Source organism: Amblyomma maculatum, unplaced genomic scaffold, assembly GCF_055883805.1.
Source record: "Amblyomma maculatum isolate TAMU_Amacu unplaced genomic scaffold, ASM5588380v1 scaffold_13, whole genome shotgun sequence".
NCBI lineage: Eukaryota > Metazoa > Arthropoda > Arachnida > Ixodida > Ixodidae > Amblyomma > Amblyomma maculatum.
In genome coordinates this window covers 9204718-9227160 of record NW_028146738.1, presented here as the reverse complement: position 1 = coordinate 9227160, position 22443 = coordinate 9204718, and the positions used below count along the sequence as shown (strand labels likewise).

At 48.0% G+C, this 22443-nt stretch overlaps 1 pseudogene; it reads right to left on the bottom strand.

The window, feature by feature from the left end:
- Nucleotides 1–12440: 12440 nt before the first annotated feature.
- On the bottom strand, nt 12441–13850 carry LOC146172179 (uncharacterized; annotated as a pseudogene).
- Between the last annotated feature and the right edge of the window lie 8593 nt (nt 13851–22443).

Here is a 22443-nt window from a genome sequence, read left to right as displayed (position 1 = left end):
TTGTGGGCTCCGGTGCACAAAGGTCTTCACCCAGTCATGTTTTCCGTTCTTACCCGATATTCAGGTCAATAGTGTTTTTAAAAGGTAACTTGATCACGAAGGGAAGTACATTCGAAGGTCCTAAATCCCACTGTAAAAGTCAATATGCCTGCAGATCTCCCTTTGCGACACTCATATACATAGGCTTTTCCTATTAACGCCATTCTTATTGTCAAACACGCTCGCCACAGATTATTGGGGATACCTATCCGATGCGATAAAGCGAGAAACTGTATAATTACCCTGCGACTATGAAAATTAACACCAGATTTTTTCAATATTTCGCCGTTGTCTAACAATTTCTTTTCCAAGATAGATGTACTAGTTTACAGAATCATTATCAATACAGTAACGTTTACACAAAACCAAGAAGGTGACATCTGTTCGACGCTTTACACTGCACTGTTTACAAGACCTGTAATATTATACAACGTGGCACTTAGTGTATGCAGTTTCTGTCTGCGGAAATAGACCTTCTTTCTTTAGTCCAGCGAAGATTTTTTTCCTGGCCGTGTCAGGCGACTAGTTTATTCGGTGCTTTTATTTAGTTGGCCTACGAGCAACATTCCTGTGTTTTATGCTGTAACGCGTCTATTGAAGACCGCCAGGAACAAAAACAAAAAAGTTGCAGCAGTTTCGATAATAATTTAAACAGCGCGAACACGAAGCCGTCGCGATCAGCACGGGCTGCAACGCTCGGCGCTGGTTTGCTTTAGTTATTGGGTTTTAAAGTCCCGAAGCGAGCCGGGCTCTGAGAGACGCCGCAGAGGAGGCCTGCGGAATTTTCGGTCTCGCGGGTTTCTTTACGTTGCACTGCCATCGCACAGCACACGGACGCCTTGGGTTTCGCCTTCATCGAAAAGCATACGCCGTGGCAGGGACTTGTTCCCACATCCTTGTGAACCGCAGTCGAGCCCCCACATACCGCAGCTCCACTGCGGGGCACTCGGCCCTAGACAGTTGAAATTCTTGGAGAGGTAAAAAAAGAATTTCAATGATTCCACTAAACAAACTGCATCGAAAAGCTAGAATTTCAAAGCGCGGTCGAACGCGGGTATAAAGACGGAGATTTTAAAGCAATAATGAATATCAGGAAATAATTTTTACTCCCCATGAAAACTCCCTAGTATGCCGTATGTATTGATGACGTCGACTTTAAGAAGTCTAATTTTGGTACGAGTTAATAGAGAAAACCTGCAATGAATCTTACTGGTTGTTTCGCGATGGCGATGCTAATTGGTGACGCTGATTTATTTATCGGTGTCATTCCACGAGGGAAATTGCATTCTCCTTTTCACAAAAACCCCCACTGACACGGCGTCCTGTAAAGGCACTCTCCTTTTCTGGTTCCAAGAACACTTTAGTTTTCTTTTAGGAGTTATGGTGCAGCTTGCACAGTGCACCTTGGGCGCCTAAGAGTATCTATCGATCCTGCTGGCTTCATGAGTGCAAGCAGTGGAAAGCGAAAACGTAATCCGTTCACGTGCGCTGGCCGTTGTTAGAACTTTCGGTATTGCGAACACGTGTTTTGAAAACATTGTGAATTGTGACTCATACGCTTGTATGCTGTCTGGCTAAGCCAACAAGAGCAGCTGCTGGCCGCAAATCATCGCCGCACTGCCTATTTACAGCTGTCGGCTTCGGTTCCAGTGCTTAGAAAACGGATCAAGGCATTCTGAAGATGCGCCTGCCTATCCGATACGAAACCTTACTCGAAGGTCCGTGTGTGTGTGTGTGTGTGTGTGTGTGTGTGTGTGTGTGTGTGTGTGTGTGTGTGTGTGTGTGTGTGTGTGTGTGTGTGTGTGTGTGTGTGTGTGTGTGTGTGTGTGTGTGTGTGTGTGTGTGTGTGTGTGTGTGTGTGTGTGTGTGTGTGTGTGTGTGTGTGTGTGTGTGTGTGTGTGTGTGTGTGTGTGTGTGTGTGTGTGTGTGTGTGTGTGTGTGTGTGTGTGTGTGTGTGTGTGTGTGTGTGTGTGTGTGTGTGTGTGTGTGTGTGTGTGTGTGTGTGTGTGTGTGTGTGTGTGTGTGTGTGTGTGTGTGTGTGTGTGTGTGTGTGTGTGTGTGTGTGTGTGTGTGTGTGTGTGTGTGTGTGTGTGTGTGTGTGTGTGTGTGTGTGTGTGTGTGTGTGTGTGTGTGTGTGTGTGTGTGTGTGTGTGTGTGTGTGTGTGTGTGTGTGTGTGTGTGTGTGTGTGTGTGTGTGTGTGTGTGTGTGTGTGTGTGTGTGTGTGTGTGTGTGTGTGTGTGTGTGTGTGTGTGTGTGTGTGTGTGTGTGTGTGTGTGTGTGTGTGTGTGTGTGTGTGTGTGTGTGTGTGTGTGTGTGTGTGTGTGTGTGTGTGTGTGTGTGTGTGTGTGTGTGTGTGTGTGTGTGTGTGTGTGTGTGTGTGTGTGTGTGTGTGTGTGTGTGTGTGTGTGTGTGTGTGTGTGTGTGTGTGTGTGTGTGTGTGTGTGTGTGTGTGTGTGTGTGTGTGTGTGTGTGTGTGTGTGTGTGTGTGTGTGTGTGTGTGTGTGTGTGTGTGTGTGTGTGTGTGTGTGTGTGTGTGTGTGTGTGTGTGTGTGTGTGTGTGTGTGTGTGTGTGTGTGTGTGTGTGTGTGTGTGTGTGTGTGTGTGTGTGTGTGTGTGTGTGTGTGTGTGTGTGTGTGTGTGTGTGTGTGTGTGTGTGTGTGTGTGTGTGTGTGTGTGTGTGTGTGTGTGTGTGGGGGGGGGGGATAGCATGCTTACGTGCATTTTCGAAGCACTTTCTTAACTCGAACCTTAACTTAAATCATCATTATGTACGATATTTGCCGAGTTTAGCATTCGTGACTCCTGGTAATCTCGTTGCTAACATGGCGGCGCTAACATGGCGGAAGCAGACCCTTTCGCTACTGAGCCAGCTTATCTTTGTTCCCGGGTTTTTGGGCATATTCACTGGCCATCCGGAGTTCGTTTCGCAATTATACAGTAACATCTATGAGCTTTATATTCCCGCATCTTTTAACTTCTGGTGAAGATTATTCTGGTGAAGGTTTGGTTGGTAGACAGCGTCTATTTATACTGCCTTGCAACCATGTCAGCACGCGTTAAGCGAAGACGACGTGGTCCGGAGGAGCAAGCTTGACGCACTCTCGTGATTAGTTTAGAAGGCTGCTGGCTTCGGCACTGTTGCAAGGAAAATATAAGATCGAATATATAGTTGGCCGCGTGGTGGGCATTTTGTTTGCGTATTGAAATCTCCCGCCGTTGCCGGCACACTCAACGTCTGCTATGTAGTCCTCTCTACGAAGTGTCTTGTTTGACAGCACACCAATATGGGTACCGCTATAACGAAGGTATCACGGAGCCGCTACGACTGTGCTACAACCAGCTTCAACTACGATATCTTAGTAGAATGGTGTTCACAATGTTTTGAATTTCGAGCAAGTTTTGTTGAGGTACAGGTGTCTCTTAACCCTTATGCCATTGTTGCTGAGGGTTGTTGCGTATGCGTCCTGGAGGTATCGGGTAGTTTTTTCCTTTCAGTTGCTAATTCTGTTTTAAAATATTACACCGAGGCTGTCTGTTTTCCCCAATATAATCGTTTCCTGTGCCTGCAGGCAAGAAAGAAGTTCCTATTTGAGACAGGGCAAATTCGCACTCGAATTTGCATGTCTGCTAAGGTGTGAAATGATGTTACCCAGGAGGGAGCATACCACACGCGCTAAAGCAATAATTGTGGTGATGTCATTTTCGCGTTCAGAGCTGGTGGAAGGCGCCTTCGTTCGACGACGCGAGTGAACTCAGCTAAAAACCAGGACGCCGACGAGACAGAGCAGGAGAAAGCGGACTGTGTGTGCGGCCAAATGCAGGAGCGACCTCGGTGCCGCAGGCAATGACTTACAGATTTTCAACTCAAGCCCATGCCCAACTCAAGCCCACGCCAGTAGCTACATTTAAAGAGCGCTTGACTGCATGAACATGTTTGTTAACGGTAGTAGGACAGAGGCCTGACCAGAGCTAATGGAGGCACAGACAGAGCGAGAAGGCCGCTGGATGCTTGCCGCTGGTCGCCGTTGCGCCCTTTCGACAACGGCCAGAATCGGCTCCCCTATTTAGAAAACCGATGGAGATTATCTGAAGATGCAACTCTCTATCTATCTGTTTCGCAAACCGTTCATCTAGTCTCTGAAGCCCGTGCAGATAGATCGGGAAGCAGTCATGCCTGCCGGAGTCACGTGTCCAGAGTTACGTTTGTTGATGTACGTGTTGTGTTGTGAGCTTCTTTGTCATGTGCGTGGCGTTTTTTGACAATTCGAATAAAGGAAGGCGTTTGATTTCGCACTTTTCTCTATCGAGGACGAGGGGTAGTCATTAATCTACAAGAGAAGCACGGAATCAATGATGGAGGTTACCATTGTATTGGCCATTAATCCGGCGGAAATTACCAGAGATTTTCTCTTCCCGGTGCAGCACGTGAGTCTAGGATGTCTGTACCTACTAAAACAAGCTACGTAAGACCAGGAATTAAATGATGTTTTCTATCAGCTCAAAATTAAAACAAATGCTCTTGGAGCAAGTGTGGAAAACGCCCATTTTGCTTCCACCAAGAAATTTATGATATTTGGACAGGCGGAGTTGAGAGTTGCTTCCCAACTAAACTGCTCTAGATGTGTCAGTGGGCGTTTTGAGACATTTTCACTTACCTTAAAGCGACCAGAGCAGAAAGTTTGTGCGATTTAAATGAAAAAGGTCATCGCTATCTCAGGTACAATTTATTTTCGCCTCCCTGTTTCCGCGCCCGATGACAATATTAAGGCGCGCCTTCGGCGATCGCACTCCTGTCCTTCCCTACCAAGTGGAATTTCAGCAGTTCTCTAAACGCTATATGATTCCACTTGAAAATGAGTAACCAAGAAACCGCCATATCTTCTTTACGGAGCCCGTCAGAGAAACAGAAACGGCGCAACGAGCGCCATTTATATGTTCCCCACATTTCCACTCTGTGAATCGAGAATAAAACGGTGAGAAACAAAAACTGTAACAGATGCCCCGGGGTGATTCAATTGTAATTTTCTATTATTGCATCCATCAGTTCCATCAGATTTTATGGTACCTTTTGGATGGTATCATTATCGTAGAGTGGCAGGCCAGTTAAAAAAAAAAAAAGAAATATTGATAGCAGTGCAAAATCTGTATTGGAGATATGCAAAAGAGTTAGCGTTGCTGCTGCTTTTGCGATACTAGTACTATGAAAAACTACGCCAAAATAAACACACCACAATGGAACACAACAGAAAGGGCCCACTGTAGAGGAAAGATACTGCATTATTACCGTTTCTTGGGCTAGTTGGTTCATATTTGTACTATGAAAAACTGCGCCGATTGTGGAGTGTTTATTTCGGCGCAGTTTTTCATAGTACAAATATGAACCAACTAGCCCAAGAAACGGTATTAATTGCGATACTAGGTGCATCGGCGCTCGCGGATTTCAGCCGCACTCGCCAACATGGCGTATGTGTGTGGCATATCTACCTAGGTTATATAGCGGGCCAGACTGAAGACAGAGCGCGAGGATTTGATGCAGTTTCAAACTAGGCGTGATTACTTGCAGCGGTAGTAGTGTGCTCTCGTGCGTGGCCCAGGGAAGCTGATCTGCTCGTTCTGGTGTTAGTTTCGTCACTACCATGTGGTGATACACTCTACCGACACACACGGCTGACATCTGCTGATGACGCCACTCATGATACAAACAGTATTTTCGCCTTAATACAGCATTATTCGCTGGAGATTAAACTTGAGGAGGCGCCATCGTCACTCTTGTAACGTGGATCGGTTTGACCACCCTAGCAGGAACGGCCGTGTTGTCGGCTTGTTTTCAAATGCTTGGCGGACTTTCTAGGGTATATAATATGCCGTCTGCAATTACTTTCTAGGGTATAAAATATGCCTTCTGTAATTAATAAGTATTTTACTCTTTATGCTGCTGTAATATTGAAAAAAAAATGCAGAAATGGTCAGTTCTACTGAAAAAAGCGAGTATAGAGGAAATTCGTGGTACGTAGCAACCCTACTTTGCATTTCTTGACTTCGTTTTGCGTGGAATTTAGGTATAAATCGTTCGCTGCCCAATATTTTCACTCGACGCATGGCCATGCGACTTCGCTTTTTCATCTGTGTGCGCTCGTGCGTTTCACGGGTACGTGTTGCATATGCAAATTCAGGGTTACTTCCAGTAAGTGCATTTTGCCTCGCAAAGTGTTACATTGCGGACAAGATGCTACTCTCTGAAGAAAACCGTTATCCGCCATGTACTTTTTGCAAGGAACATAGCACGTATTATTCGTTTCTATTTTTATGAAGGGCGGCTGCTACGCCTGTTTTGCACGACTGGCACAATGCAGGCTCCAACAAAATGCAGGATGATAAGCTAGTTGCTAGCATTGTTAGTGGTAGCATTCGTTAAGCACTAGGAAATGCAAATTTTCTCTTTTGATTTTTATTCAGGAAGAACAAACGACCTGAGGCGGTATATCATCATTACCTCGAGAATTCAGGAATTCAGTTTCAGAATTTTCCATCAAGAAAATGAAAAATCCATGCTGGGTACGTAAATTGTGGGTGGTATACGGGCGATTATAAATGATCACACAAAAAAAATTATTTATTTGAAAATTTCATAAAACTGAGGATCCGTTAATGTTCACCGAGATTAAATCGTTGCTCAATAAAATAACAGCAATGTTAAAAGAAATCCAAAGTCATGTACTATATAAATGCGTTCCGCAGCGACAATAACTGCTGATCCAATATAATCTGGACGAAACTGAACACTCCTCTGTATCCTAATGTGCAAAAAGCTTTCCCTAGTGTTATCGAGCACGCAGGAGAAACTTTCGGGAACTGCATTGGTGGACGCATTTAATGAACTTTTTATACAGCAGGGTAGTGGAAGTCTTCAGCCCGCTAGCAACATGCCACCTAATGCTGATGCATATATATCAAATACCAGTTTAAATATATTGAAGTCTTTTTCTTCATTAAATATGGCAAATTGAAAGATTCAGTGGAAGTCAAGGGGCCCCTGTGAAGTATGTTCTTGACCTCATTGCCCTGTATTAACACATGTCTACAATCTAATGCTCTCCACAGGTGCCTTTCCTAACAAATTGCTAGAAGCTAGGATGCTACCTATATTTAAACAAGGCGAAAGAAAAAACCTTCATAATTATCACCCTATTTCAATTTTGTCCATGTTTTCAAATGCATTGAGATACTAATAGACACAAGGATGACATCGCACCTACAACAAAATAAATTGCCGCACCACTTTCAGCACGGTTTCAGTCGACTTCGGTCCACTATAACAGCTCTTCTACCCCAAAAAGAAATGATCATGGAATCTTTTATCAAAACGACATTGGTAATAGGTATATACATAGACATTTCAAAGGCACTCGAGTCTGCCAATCACATTCTTCTTTTCAAGCTTTACAAATATGTTTTCCGCGGAAAAGCGCAAGCCTTAGACAATTCATATTTCCCATCTCGAACACAGTATACAAAACTTAACAATGTCAAATGATCTACGCTATTATTAACGCCGGGGTTACCACAAGGAAGCATTCTAGGACCGCTGCTAATTACCATTTATATGCATGACATAATCCACTGCATACACAACGAAGATTTTGTATCCTATGCTGATGTTACATGTTTTCGTTTCAGGTACTTGCGCAAGTGACACTGAACGCTGTGCAAATAAAGTGTTTGCCGACATTACGGCATAGGTTGAAGCAAATTATCTTTGGATCAATTCAAATAAAACAAACATTGTGCTGCACTTACCGAAAGAAAATTGTATCTCTGAGCCACTTCACATTCTGAGCAAATAAATAATTTGATTCTGTAAAGATCCTTGGTGTTATGTTTTATATGTTCCCGGCATTTCCACACTGTGAATCGAGGATAAAGCGGTGATTAACAAACACTGGAACAGATGCCCCGGGGTGATTCAATTGTAATGTTCTATTATTGCGATCCATCAGTTCCATCAGATTTTATGGTAACTTTTGGATGGTATCATTAATAGTAGAGTGGCAGGCCAGTTTAAAAAAAAGAAATATTGACAGCAGTGCAAAATGCACAATTGCTGCTGCTTTTGCGATACTAGATGCATCGGCGCTCGCGGATTTCGGCCGTACTCGCCCACATGTGTGTGGCATATTTACATAGGTTATATACCGGGCCAGACTGAAAACAGAGCGCGAGGATTTGATGCAATTTCAAACTAGGCGTGATTACTTGCGGCGATTAGTGTGCTCTCGTGCGTGGCCCAGAGAAGCTGATCTGTTCGTTCTGGTGTCGGTTTCGTCACTACCATGTGGTGATACTCTCTACCGACCCACACTGCTGACATCTGCTGATGACGCCACTCATGATATATAAGCAGTATTTTCAACTTAATACAGCATTATTCGCTGGAGATTAAACGATTAAACTTGAGGAGGCGCCATCAACTGGTGCCGTGAAGCATGTACTCTTTTCTTTAGAATACCTTGTGCGTTTATTATCAGTACGCAGCTCTTGTATATTGTAACGGGTATTGCGCCAACGTCCAGGCAATGCCCTGAGCCTAGAAGACTGTCGAAGTCCTGGAGCGGTCCGAGCAGCGGTCTGAGCGCGGTTCCAGCAACCAACTTCGTCGTCTACGCCAACCAGCAACCACTTCATCGTCTACGCCAACTATAGCCACTGATTGTCTCTGCTTCGTCGTCGACTATAGCTTGTATCACTGCCCCCCTCCTCTGTAGCATCGACTCGATGCGACGCGGTGCTACAAGGACGAAGTTAGCCAAAGGGTGGATAAAAGTGTCACAAGGACCCAGCGGCGTTGACGAAAAGTTCAGTGATGCACGATCATGATACGGCTTCAGCCGAACCACGTGCACGACTTCAGGACGCTGTGGCCTTCGGGATGGAGCTGAAGCTGCGGGAACAACGGCGTAGGTGACGTCACTGATACGGCGAACAATCTCGTAAGGGCCGAAGTATCGGCGTAGTAACTTTTCAGATAGGCCGCGATGACGAATAGGTGTCCACACCCAGACGAAGTCGCCCGGCTCGTAAATGACAATTGGCTGAGGTTATACCGAGCAGCGTCATTCGCCTGATGTCGGTGGATTCTGAGGCGTGCTAGTTGCCGCGCTTCCTCAGCACTCTGAACAAAGATGTCGGTGTCAAGTTCGGCGTCAGAGCCGCAAGAAGGACCAACTGGCATCATGGCATCCAACGGAGTGCTCACTTGGCGACCGAAGACAAGTTGGAACGGGGTCAGTGGCGTCGTCTCTTGAGTGGCGGTATTGTACGCGAAAGTTATATAGGGCAAAATCGCATCCCAGGTGCGATGTTCTGCGTCCACATACATAGAAATCATGTCGGTGAGGGTGCGATTGAGGCGCTCCACCAGCCCATTGGTCTGAGGGTGATACGCCGTCGCATGTCGATGGCTAGTGTGAGTCAGAGTCATGACCAACCGGATTAGGCGAGCCGTAAAAGCTGTTCCACGGTCAGTGATTACCACGGCGGGGCGCCATGACGTAGGACTATGCTATGAACGAAAAACTGAGCAACTTCGGCTGCAGTACCTTTAACAAGGGACGCGGTCTCTGCGTACCGTGTTAGGTAGTCTGTCGCGACGACTACCCAACGGTTGCCAGACGAGGACTTCTGAAAAGGACCGAGGACTTCGGAAAAGGACCATTTGATGAAAAGGGGTCTTCGGCGGAGCAATAGGCTGAAGAAATCCAGCGGGTTTCAATGGCGGAGACTTCCGACGTTGGCAGTCACAACATGAGCGTACATAGTCACGCACAGATGGGAGTAACCTGAGCCAATAATACTTTTGACGGATTCGTGCAAGTGTACGGCTCACCCCCAGGCGGCCGGCGGTGGGTTCATCATGACAGGCACTCAATATATCTCGGCGCAACTCGGAGGGCACAAGGAGAAACGTCTCTTCACTGTTAGCAAAATTTCGCTTGTAGAGCACGTTACCACGCAGAGTGAATGTTTGAAGCCCACGATGAAAAACGCGGGGAATACGGGCATCGACGCCCTGCAGATAGTCGACGAGTGACGCTAACTCTGGGTCCATTCTCTGCAGCTGCGCCATTTGGGTTGTACTAACAGCCCCCAGAAATGGAAAATCATCGGCCGTTTCTTCTGGACATATGGCGATGGGTGAGCGCGACAGACAGTCAGCATCCTGATGCTTCCGTCCTGAATTGTATACGACTGTTACGTCATACTCTTGTAATCTAAGGCTCCATCTCCTAAGGGGTCTCTGAGGCTCGCGAGCCAGCATAATGAATGGTGGTCGCTTATAACGCGGAAAGGTCGGCCGTAGAGGTATGGTCGGAACTTGGTGAGGGCCCATATTACCGCCAGACATTCTTTCTCAGTTGTTGAATAGTTGGTTTCGGAGCGAGTAAGTGTTCGGCTCGCGTAAGCGATGACCCGTTCTGCACCGTCTTGCCATTGAATTAGTACTGCACCAACCCCAACTTTGCTGGCATCAGTGTCAACGTCAGTTGCGGCGTTTTCGTCAAAATGGCCTAGTTTTTGGGGGATTCTGTAGGCGGCTGCGAAGCTCAAGGAAAGCGGCCTCTTGTTCACTTCCCCACAGGAACGGCTTGTCATCTCGAGTCAGTGTGGTTAGCGGTTCCGCGATGTGCGAAAAGTGTCTTACAAAGCGTCTGTAATAGGAGCACCAATCTAAGAACCGTCGAACAGCTTTCTTGTCAGTAGGGTGCGGAAAACCAGAAACGGCAGCTGTCTTTCAGGGTCCGGGCGAACACCTTTTCCGCTGATCACGTGACCAAGGAAGTGAAGTTCCTCAAAGCCGAAGTGACATTTCTCCGGTTTGATTGTCAGGTTGGCGTCTCGGAGAGCTTTTAACACAAGGCCTAACCTTTCTAGGTGTTGGTCGAAGGTGGTCAAACTATGACGACATAGTCCAGGTAAACCAAACACGACTGCCACTTCAAACCGGACAGAACGGTGTCCATCATGCGTTGGAACGTGGCCGGGGCCGAACATAGGCCGAACGGTAGCACCTTAAACTCATACAAGCCATCGGGTGTCACGAAAGCCGTCTTCTCCCGGTCTCTCTCATCCACTTCTATTTACCAGTACCCACTTTTTAGGTCTAGCGACGAGAAGTATCTGGCATCTCGCAGTCGATCGAGTGCATCGTCTCTGCGGGGAAGTGGGTAAAGGTCCTTTTTAGTGACGAGATTAAGCTTTCTGTAATCGACACAGAACCGCAGAGTGTTGTCCTTCTTTCTGACGAGAACAACCGGCGAAGCCCACGGGCTTGTAGACGGCTGAATGACATCGTCGGAAAGCATTTCGGTGACCTGTCTCTGAATCGCTGCTCGTTCCGTTGTAGAAACCCGGTATGGGCGTTGGCATACGGGGCGCATGGTCTTGTCTGTTATTATACTGTGCTTGGCGACCGGAGTTCGGCCCACTTTGGAAGACGTTGCGAAGCAGTCTGCAAAATCTGCCAAGACAGCCGAAAGCAGATCCTTCTGAGCCGGCGATAACTCGGTGTTTATTTCTAAAGGTGGCAGAACGAGGCGAGGACCAGTGTCGTCTTGAAGGGCTTCTTCCACGGTGCACAAATGTGGACAGTTCGCGACGTCTTGGAGGAAGGAGATCACCGTGCCTTTGACGAGGTGCTGAAATTCGTTCGAAAAGTTGGTGAGCAGAACGGTAGTGCAGCCATCCCGTAGGTGGACGAGACCTCGGGCAACTATGAGACCCCTCTCAAGCAGCAGCGGGATATGACCCTCCGCCATGCCCTCAAAGTCATGAAATAGGTCATTCTCCACGCGCATTACGACACTGCACCGTGGTGGCACCGTGACATCATCCTCCACAATACGCAGAGCATAGCTACAGGTATCGCGGCTGTCGAAGCGTGCCACTGCCCGTTTAGTCGAGAATGTGACTCGTGCCTCGTGTAGGTCGATCACAGCACCGTTTGCCTGCAGAATGTCGAGCCCCAGAATCAAATCACTTGAACATTCGCGCAAGACAACGAATTCCCCGACGTAGACGAAACCGCGGATGCCAATTCGGGCTGTGCACCTTCCGGCTGGGCTAATGAGGTGACCTCCAGCCGTGCGAATGCTAGGGCCCAACCATGGCGTCACAACTTTGCTCAATTCCTGGGCGAGGGCGTGGCTCATCACTGAATAGTCTGCACCGATGTCAAGTAAAGCGATCGGGTCAGTTCCGTCAAGTGTCACGCACAAATCAAAAGTAGCGTGTCGGATGCTGTCGCTACCCTGCCCCTGTGAGACATCAGCGTATCGGTGTATCGGTGGCGGAGGATCTTCAATTTTTCCGACAGCAGCGGCCCTGCCTCCGGAGACCGCTGGAATTAGTTTTCCCGGTGTGCACTGCGAGAAAGCCGCTCAGTATTGTTGGCGTCTCTGCGAGGGCTTGGGGAATGGTACCGCAGCGGAGATGACGATCCTGAGTCATAGCGGCTGTATCTCCCAGGCCGCTGACGGGCCGACAGATGAGCTTCAATTTCAAGCGGCCGTTCACTGTTCCGTGGGCAGGGCGCATCGGGTAAGAAGCCGCGAAGTCCCACTCGGCGATACGGGCATGCACGGTAAAGGTGACCGGCCTCCCCGCAGTGGTAGCAGATTGGCCTGCGGTCCCGCGTACGCCACACGTCCGACTTGCGAGGGCGTGGAACAGGCACCACAGCTTGAGCCGATGCGTCATACGGACTGATGTGGCTCACCACCGGTGTCGGGTCAATAGGACCACAGGCAGCTGCTTGACGTGCAACGAACGCGTACGTTCGTTTGTCGTCGACCCGTGGAGGCATGGTAGCGACAAGATCGTAGGCAGCTGCCTGACGAGCAACGGATGTGTGCGTGGGCATTTCATCGACGCGCTGCAGTACGTTGGTGACCGGGAATTCACGAGAAGCCTGGCGTACTTCATCTCTGACGACTTCGGTCAGTGATGTCACTGGCGCACTCTGAGGCAGACGGAAACGTTGGAGTTCCACTCGAATAACCGACCGAATGAGGTCACGTAAGGCGTCCGCACCGCCTCCATGGCACGACGAAAAAACATCTAGGGCCAGGCTGCTGACATCTCGGTTGTACTGCCGGGCCCGTTGTTGGAGCGTCGTTTCCATGGTCGTTGCCTCCGCAAGGAATTCCGCCACGGTACGCGGTGGACTGCGAACGAGGCCCGCAAACAGCTCCTGCTTAACTCCACGCATGAGGTGGCGAAGCTTCTTCTCCTCTTTCATATTGGGGTCTGCGCGCTGGAAAAGACGGGTCATGTCTTCACAGAACATGCGCACACTTTCATTTGGCCGCTGGCTTCTGGACTGAAGTGCAGCTTAAGCTTTCTCGCGGCGGTCGGCGTTGGGGAAGGTGGTTAGAAGTTCACGGCAAAATGCTTGCCAGGTGGTAAGGGTGCCCTCGTGGTTTTCGAACCGCGTACGCGCAGACTCTTCTAGGGCGAAGTGAACATTATTGAGATTTCGCTCGTCACTCCAACCGTTGTACCGAGCCACTCGCTCGAAGATCGCCAGCCAATCCTCAGCGTCTTCGAAGACGTCGCCGTGAAAAGATGGTGGTGTTCGCTGCAGGTGGCAAAGGATCGGATCTGAGAGCCTGGGGTCAGTGGCCATGTCGAGGTGGCTCGAGAGTTGCGGCTGTGTGATCCTCGTAGGGGTGGAAAGGGGCCCAACCTCAGGCGACTGTCCGCGGAGGCGGCGACTGAGTCGCTGGTGGACCGGAGTCAGATCCGTCGTGAAGTGTGTAAACGTGGGAAAGCGCACCCATCACCTCCACCAGACTGTAACGGGTATTGCGCTAACGTCCAGGCAATGCCCTCAGCCTAGAAGACTGTCGAAGTCCGAGAGCGGTCCGAGCAGCGGTCTGAGCGCGGTTCCAGGCAACCAACTTCGTCGTCTACGCCAACCAGCAACCACTTCATCGTCTACGCCAACTAGCCACTGATTGTCTCTGCTTCGTCGTCGACTACAGCTTGTGTCAATATGCAAAGAGTTGAAAAATACATGCTGCTCTTCTATTTCGAGTGTTAGCAATGTAAAATTGGGCATGGTTCTCGAAATTTCGATGTGGTTCTTTTTACAATTTCTAGTCTCGGTTCTGGCAGTTCACTGAGCCGGAGGAAAGAAAAACGGCAATATTTCTCACGGTTTCAAGTGCGTCCATCGATATCCATAAGCAATGAATCGAATCCGCCAATGCCGCATTTTCAGCCGCTTGCTAACGCCCGTGGGTGAGTGATATGTTGATTTCATCTCAAACAGAATTCGGGAAAGTTGAGTAAGAAATGTACCTGCCTCAAAAATGTTAGGCAAGATAGCGAATGCATGATGTAAATGTTCCCTAACATATATGATCCCCACGATTGTGGGAAGAAATTGTTTTTCTAGTTGCATTGAACCTCCTGCTGGACTCGATCATGTTGCAGCCAGGGACTTCAGCAAGGGTGAGAAATCTCAGGTTCCGAACGTGATCTTGTGCGGCACATGAAGATTGCGTCCAGCGTTATTTTAAACGAGTTACAGATGTTACCACTCTATCAACGGATACGGCACCATCAGTCAAGTGGCTCAGCAATAACGAGTTACACAAACCTAGTTCGTAGTCATTGTGCGCTTTTCTTTTCATTGCGATAACATATTGCAATTAGTTTCGGAGCATGTTTCCATAATGAAACGGCCGCATGTATTGTGAAATTCAGTGGTGTAAGTTAGAGGCTTGGTTGGGGCACTGTTTCACGCATTTTTTAAATACGTGATACAGGTCAACACATGATTACTAACACAAAATGCATTGCGACCTTACGGCTCATCAACAGGCAACGTGGAATATCTGGAAAGCTTGCCTCATTTTTTCTCCCCACACTATTACGGAGTGCCACAACAAGGCCGGTCTTGGGCAAGAAAGTATTGAAACCGCACGATGAAGCGCATCGACGTTTGGAGATCCGTTTATTGCAGTTTCTCAATAGTTTGAAAGAGCGACAAAGCAACTATTTGCTCAATCTAAGGACCGCATGCGGTCGTGACCCAGGCTGCGTGTTGTAGGCCCGGTTGATTTGTTGGAGCAGGAGCAAGGGCGAAGCGGCTGGAAACGCACTTGAAACGAGATGCAAAACTATATACAGTATTAAGATGGTAGCGTTTAGTTCGTCGGAGGCTGACTAAAGGAGCAGTCTCCTTTACAAACCCCGAGACACACTTGTCGAAAAGTTTATATAGGATTCATTCCCTATGCTCCCTAATGAGGGGCGGACCAGAGTACAAGGGAGCGCCTTCCGTCACCTCACTCTCCCGCACTTTCACACGCTCGCACCAACATTTTGCTCGCACTCGTTGACACGATCCTTCGACCGGTCCTGGCTTGAGGGAGAATACGTGGTCGTCCAGACGGCATAGATGGCGTCAGCCGTCAGCCAATGATTGCCGAGCGTGCTTACACCTGGCTCATCTGTCTCGTCGTGTACGGAGGGCATTCAAAGAGGCAACCTAGAACAAAACTGTTCCTTTGGCCCAGCAAAGGACGAAAGGGAAGAATGCACGCCCGCTCGCCATAGCTGAGCTCCACACCTGAAGGAAGTGGAAATTGGTCGTTTCCTCTCTTTTTTCCGGTCGCCAACATGTTGACGCGACCAAACATGGCAATTACCACCTGGTGACGAACTACTTCCCTCGGCTGGCCCGTGTGTGGTGCATCCATGGGCGCTTCACCGTCGCAGATGCTAGGCGTTTACAACCGGACTATCCTCAGCCCTTGCTTGGGTGGTCCGAGGCACCTGCGAACAAGCTCGATTCGTTGTCACCGTTCTTAAGATACGGCGAGGCGGTCTCCGTAGCTTGTCCGATCACGACAGTGCTGATATTGAACGCACAAGGTATTCTAATGAAGACCGCAGCTTCGCAGCGCCAGCCAGAGGAGTGTTGAGGAGTTATGCTATGCGGGGCGCCGTTCCTAAGAAGCTCAGCACTCCGAAGGCGCCAAATCAGATACCGCACGAAATTGCGGGCTAACATTTATCATTCCACGAAGGAGATGAAGGGAGCAAGCTTACGTCAGCTAGCCTATGCATTTTGCCGCAGGGTTGTGGCCAGCGACCGCGACCAATACCCCACGGCTCGGCTCTGCGCCTGCTCGACCAGCCGTCGGGGCTGCATGGTTACTTTTGGCAGTTACTGGCAGTTATAAGAAGTTATAGTGTTTACATGATGTTCATAACTGATTCTTTTATAAACAATTTTGCGAACTTTCAGAAATGTCACCAGCAAATCAAAATTGGAAGGATCACCTGGCACACTGTGGCGTCAGTCCGAAGTACTTTGGCGGGCTGAATCCGAAGCAGTCATGCGACGAAAACGGTAGCGTCGTCCTGCTGATGGTGGAGCTGGAATGTCCGAGGTCGGAATCCTAGGCACTACATTGCTGGTCCCTTCCAACGAGGCGTGGTCCATCCACAGATCCTGGCTGCGGGCTGAGTCTCGGAGGACGATCCGGTGGAGATGGCTTGCAATTAGCGCGACGCCTTGAAAACATCACGTGGAAATTTCCAAGCACAGTTACTACTACGTTCGTGATCGGCGGCTCTCAATGTAAGCATCTGCAGAAACTTCCATCATGGGCGAAGTGGGACCCCCGGTTTCATTTCCCAAATCGGATCAACTGTGGAAGACGCCACCCATCTACTGGACTTTGTCGCTCGTACCACCAGAACAGTAATCCTGCATGTCCGCACCAACGACATTCCAAAAAACTGAGCAAGGATCATGTTCGAGAAGTACTGCCAGCTGATTGAGATTATCCGACAGAAGCGCCCAACAGTACACAAAATCTACGCGACTTTACTCCTTCCCCGGGCTCCGAACCAGCGCACTGGTGGTCGCAATCATAGACTCGTCGAGCAGTGCAACTGAGAGGCCTGGATGTTCAACAGTTCCCTGCGGCAGTACTGCTGCTGCACGAGAGGCGTCATTTATTTCGACCAAGAGCTTGAGTATATTCCAGCTTACCGGGTATTGGATGCCGGTGGCCTCCACCCGAGTTTTGAAGGCATCGTGCTAATTGCAAGCCATCTCCACCAGATCGTCCTCCGAGATGTAGCCCGCAGCCAGGACCTGTGGATGGACTACGCCTCGTGTGAACCAGGTGAACCTTTCAGTTTTGATTGGCTGAGAACGTTTCTGAAAGTTCGCAAAATTGTTATAAACGATTCACATACAAACTTCATGTAAACAATTTAACTTCTTATAAGTGCCAGAATGGGCCACCGAAGGTTTTATCTACTTTGGTTAAACTAGCAGTGTCAGAGTTGGACTGTGAAAAAGGCTGACCGCCGAGGAATGGACGCGTTTGAATTGTGGTGCTGGCGAAGACTCTTGAGAGTTCCTTGGACTGCCAGAAGATCAAATCAGTCGATATTGTCGACCATAAACCCTGCCTGCTCATTGGAGGGTCAAATTCTAATGTTAAAGCTCAGCTACTTTGGTCATCTGATGAAAAGAGAGGAGTCGCTGGAGAAAAATTTGATGTTGGGAAAGGTTGAGGGTCGCCGGAGAAGGGGTAGGCAGCGAACGCGATGGCTAGATGGCATCCTCGAGGCACTGCAGATGAAGTTATGTGATGTTAAGAAGATAGTGAGAGACCGGAAAGCGTGGCGTGACATGGTCCATAGGGTCACAAAGAGTTGGACATGACTGAACGACTGAAATTAACTGTCAGACCACTCACCTGACCACATGAAACGATGGAAAGATATCTTGAGAGACGCGTCGATGGAGTTTTTATAATTAGTAATTGAGAATGATGTAGCTCGTCTCCAGAGTTTTCATGCAAAAGAGAAGGAGGTGCTGGACTCAAACTTGATCAGAGACCACGAGAAGCGGTCTTTAAAATTCTTTGAAGCAGAAAAAAGTAGCTTATTATTCGCCAAAAAAATAATAGAAACCTCTCAGCCGAGATGGCATTAGCCTCTGCAGCCACGGTTCAGTAACAAAAGATCCCCCAAGAAAATCGCTGAGTGTCGTAACATTTCTTAAAATATGAAAACGCCTGCGGGAACAACAATAGTGAATCTTTCAGACCTGAATCTTTCTAAGGAAGAGTGTGATATTTTTTTCGAAAGGTCTGAGCTTCTGCACTGCCAGTGGGAACATAAACGAATTTCAGCTCTTTATGGACATAGACAATTTTGCCCATCGCCTAAGGCTGCGCGAATACTATGACAACCAATCGGAAAGCAGGGAAGTTGGCTCCACATCTAAAGCTCTTCCGTCAGCAATCCATTGGACTTTTCCACAGCATGATAAATATCTAGATCTCTACATTAGGGCTCTGCAAAATAGCATTCTTTCAGAATATAGAAGGCAGTCACAATATAGGAAAAACCTCTCAAGCAAAAAAGAATTGGCTTTAAAATTGCTTGGAACGCCATCTGATATTGAAAGCCAGAGGGCAAAGGAGGAGCAAATATTGTCATGAATGCTTGTGACTACAAGAATGAGTTGCAACGACAGTTAAATAACAATTCTTTCTACAAGCCTGTAGCTTCCAACTCAACTCTGAATTTCAACGACAGTGCAAACAACATTAGAAGACCTCTTGAAAGAGAACAAAATAACTGATCAAATCGCGAAGTCTTTATTTCCGTTATCACCTTTCCCCGATAGGTTCTACCTTCTGCCTAAGATACACAAAGAGAATAACTCCGGTCGACCTATCATTTCGGGAATAGGAACCACCCCCCCAAAAAAATCTCCAGTTTTACCGACAGCTTAATCTGCAATATTCCATCCACTTTGCCTTTGTTTGTCAAGGACACAACTGAGTTCCTTTTAGACATAGTTGAACTATTCATTCCAGAAAATAGCATCCTTGGTACCCTCGATGTTGTGTTTTTATATACTAACATATCCCACTCGGATAGGATTAGGGCAGCCTAAAGTGCTTACAGAGATCTAAAGTTCAGAAATCCAATTGAAAATAGCCATATCCGGTTTTATTAGGTCCTGTGTGAAATAATACGGGACTATTCAGGAGCCGAAATAGGGCATAAAGAAGCATTAAGGACTAGTAGGAGGACTCTCAGGATATGCACATTTGTCCTGTTTTCCTTTTCAGACTTATTTAATTCCTGTATATCACATGCGGGATATATATTAGGAGTTATGGGAGTTGTGAATAGGTCCTGTGTAGCATGATACAGGAGTTGGATGGGCTCCATAATCAGGATTTGTTTATGCAAGGTTGAAAACTCAATGTTGAATATACGCATGCGGTGTCCCAGCTAAATTGCATCAAGAATTTAAAACAAGAAAGCCTTTTTCAAATTTGAATGAAATGAACATGAAAGATTATTTTGCATTTCGATCTCTGCATGCGCTCCTGTGAGCGCATGCGGTAATTACAATCAACAATCGCTGCACGTCTTGCGACCTTATGGCGCACGGTCATATCTGTAACTGATGACGAGTCTGCTATACGGAAGTGCAGGGAATAAATTCGCCTTTCCACATGAATATAAGTATGCTCGAGCATAACTCAAAACACACATTGCCACCCACCGAGCCATTCATTGATAGCTGCATACCAACACCGATGTTTATTTAAGGGATTGCATATGCAAAAAGAGTGATGGGAGTTGAAATACTGCCGCCGCTTCTTCGCTGACAGCATGTGAAGTTAAAAGGTGATATATGACAAGCGGCTCCGTACGAGATATCTCTGTAGCAAAAAGAAAATGCGATCTAACATGGCGAAAAAAAATAGCGTACGTAACATATTCGCATATTCTTAGGTGTACGTGCAAAACAAATTGATACATTTGAATGATAAATGATTTTGCCTACCTGTGCTGATAGAAAAGAAAAAGGTTCAGCGTGTTTACAGGGCAATCGTCGAAGGACGACCGCACTTGAGAAAAAGATGCGAAGTGCGAAACAGCAAAGTAGCAATAGAAAACGACGAATATAAGCGCACTAGCCATCTGTCGCCGTGGTGTAGTCAGTCCCTTTCTGGTTTTTGTCGGGAGCTGACGCGAGATGGATCGCTCCGAGCGAGGTTCTTCTTTCAGCGGCGAAAGCCGTGGTGCGCGTGTGAATGTCCCCCCCGTGGGATACCGGTTTGTGCTACCTTCGCTGCCGTCGCATGAAGGACTGCAGGAATGTGGTTTCCTGCACTGCGGTGTGGAAGGTAGGCCATACAGGATCGAAGATTTTCGAGCATCGCTTGATGAAATTGGAGTTTTGAAGGCTGTGGCAGGAATGGGCCCGTACCAGATGGGACAGGTGTGGCTGTTGAAGCAGCGCACCCATGAAGACAAGGAGAAGCTGGTCCGAGTTGTTGGTGTGCAGGTGAAGGGACGCTACTGTGCTGTAATTGATCCGGTGCGTATGGAAATGACCGAGAAGATCCACTGGATTCCCTTCTACGTGCAGGACGAAGCCCTTCGCAAAGTTTTGAGCGAGTTTGGTGAAGTGGTGGGCATTCGTCACGAGGAATGGAACGCGAGATGATTTGAGTTGGCGGAGTCGACGACTCGCGTTGCCCGAATCGTCCTGAAGGGAGGAGTCACGCCGGATAACCTGCCGGACCTTTTCGAGTTTATTGATGGCACCGCCCTTGTGCCCGGACGCGCGCCGACTTGTCTGCGGTGCAAGCTAAAAGGGCATATCCGCCGGGACTGTCAAATGCCGTGCTGCAGCAAGTGTCGAGCCTTCGGGAACGAGCGCACTGATTGCGTCCGCATGTACGCTGTCGTGGCTGCGGCAACGAAGCAAGGTGAGGAAACGAGCCAGCTAGTGGACGAGGAAGAAGTGGAAAAGGCAGCTTCCTCGCACCTCAACCTAGCGAGTACCGGTGAGCTTGTCGTGCCCAACGCTGATACTGTGACAGAATTACCAGTGCCTCATAGTGACCAAGCGACTGCCGCTGATCAAGAGGCCACTGAAGTTTCAGCCAACACAGCGGAGGAGAAGACGACAACGGAAGACTTGAACCGCACGTCTAACGAAAATGGCGCAGCTCAGAACAAAACCGCGACCGCCACGAAAGCGAGGAAGCCGCCGCCATGGACGTCGAGGCGGCATCGGCCAAGAGACGTCGCGACAAAGGAGAGGAGGTGGTGGAGGAACAACGGCTTCGCCAGCTCGAAAACGAGTGGAAAGTCTACATACAAGCGGAAGAAAGGAAAGTATAGCCTTTCCAACCGTACGTCTTCACTGCCGAGGAGCGTCAACGGCCCTTCCGCGGGACCGGTTTGGGGAGGAGAAGGCGAGTAATCGCCTTGGCTGGGGTGAGTCCTTGCTTTCACAATGGTTCCTGAACTCGCTCCCCTACGCTTAGCCAAGCTCAACGCGAAGGGGTTGGGGGAAAGAGGAGACTACCAGCTCAAGAGGCTGATGATCGAAAACGACTTAGATATTCTTGCAGTTCAGGAGACGAAAGTGCAAAACGAGGGCAACACCGACAGCATAGTAGAACCGTTTTGTGGAATGTACGATGTGTGTGTCAGCCACGCAGTTGGGTTCTCCGGAGGCTGTGTTTTGTTCTTGAAAAATCGCTAGGCTTTGTTGTAGAAAATGTTATCAGTTCCCTCAGCAGGAGATATGTGATATGTGATTTTAAGTATAATGGTCTCAAATTTCGCGCTTTCTTCATGTATGCTCCGACAAAACCCAGATAGGGGCTCCAGTTTTTTTAGGTTGTCGCGTCTTGGTTTAAATGCGACAGGCTTCTCCTAATTATGGGAGACTTCAACTGCGTCTGTGAAGCTGAGGACAGAACGCCGACTAATTTCCACAAAGACGCAAGTGCAGCGTACTTAACAGACCTAGTAAATGATGTTAATTTGATCGATGTCGCACATTTGGCAAAAGAGAGAAAGCGTAAAAAATTTTATGCATTTTCAAGGCTCAAGCCATGACAGATTGGACCGAGCGTGCATCTCGGCGCAACTAGCATCTGACAGCGAATACTACAAGGTGGAAGCTGTGTCATTTACTGATCACAGTTTAGTAATGTTCTCGATCGGCAAAAAGAAAAGGAGAAAAGTAGATGGGTCATGAGGAAATTTAATGAGAAGATTTTAAAAGATGATGCATTTATGACAGGAACGGAGATAGAAATTAAAGCTCTTTTGAGTCCCGAGAAAAAGATAACTGAAAGGCGGGAAACCTTTAAACAAAAAGTGAAAATGTGAGCCATAGAAAGAGGTTGTGAACTGAAGGTTATATCCCGGAAGGAAGAATGAAGACTTATGAAGTTCAATCACTAGTTCAATTAGAGACCGCTATACCTGATGGGTTTGTTCAAGAAATGAAAGAAATTGAACTTAAACTGGAGAAACTC